Here is a 374-nt window from a genome sequence, read left to right as displayed (position 1 = left end):
CAAATAAACTAGAAAATCTAGAAGAAATGGATAAATTCCTGGACACACACACCCTCCCAAGACTAAACCAGGAAGAAGTTGAATCCCTGAATAGATCAATAACAGGTTCTGAAATTGAGGCAATAATTAGTAGCCTACCAACCAAAACAAGTCCAGGACCCTACAGATTCACAGCTGAATTCTCCCTGAGGTACAAAGAGGAGCTGGAACCACTCCTTCTGAAACTATTCCAATCAATAGAAAAAGAGGGAATCCTTTACATCCCTTGTGAGTTGGATTCCTAGGTATTTTATTCTCTTTAAAGCAATTGTGAATGGAAGTTCATTTATGATTTGGCTCTCTGTTTGTCTGTTACTGGTGTATAAGAATGCTTG

This window comes from Colobus angolensis, unplaced genomic scaffold (assembly GCF_000951035.1).
Source record: "Colobus angolensis palliatus isolate OR3802 unplaced genomic scaffold, Cang.pa_1.0 Scaffold179, whole genome shotgun sequence".
Taxonomy (NCBI): Eukaryota; Metazoa; Chordata; class Mammalia; order Primates; family Cercopithecidae; genus Colobus; species Colobus angolensis.
This window is presented reverse-complemented; position numbering follows the sequence as displayed.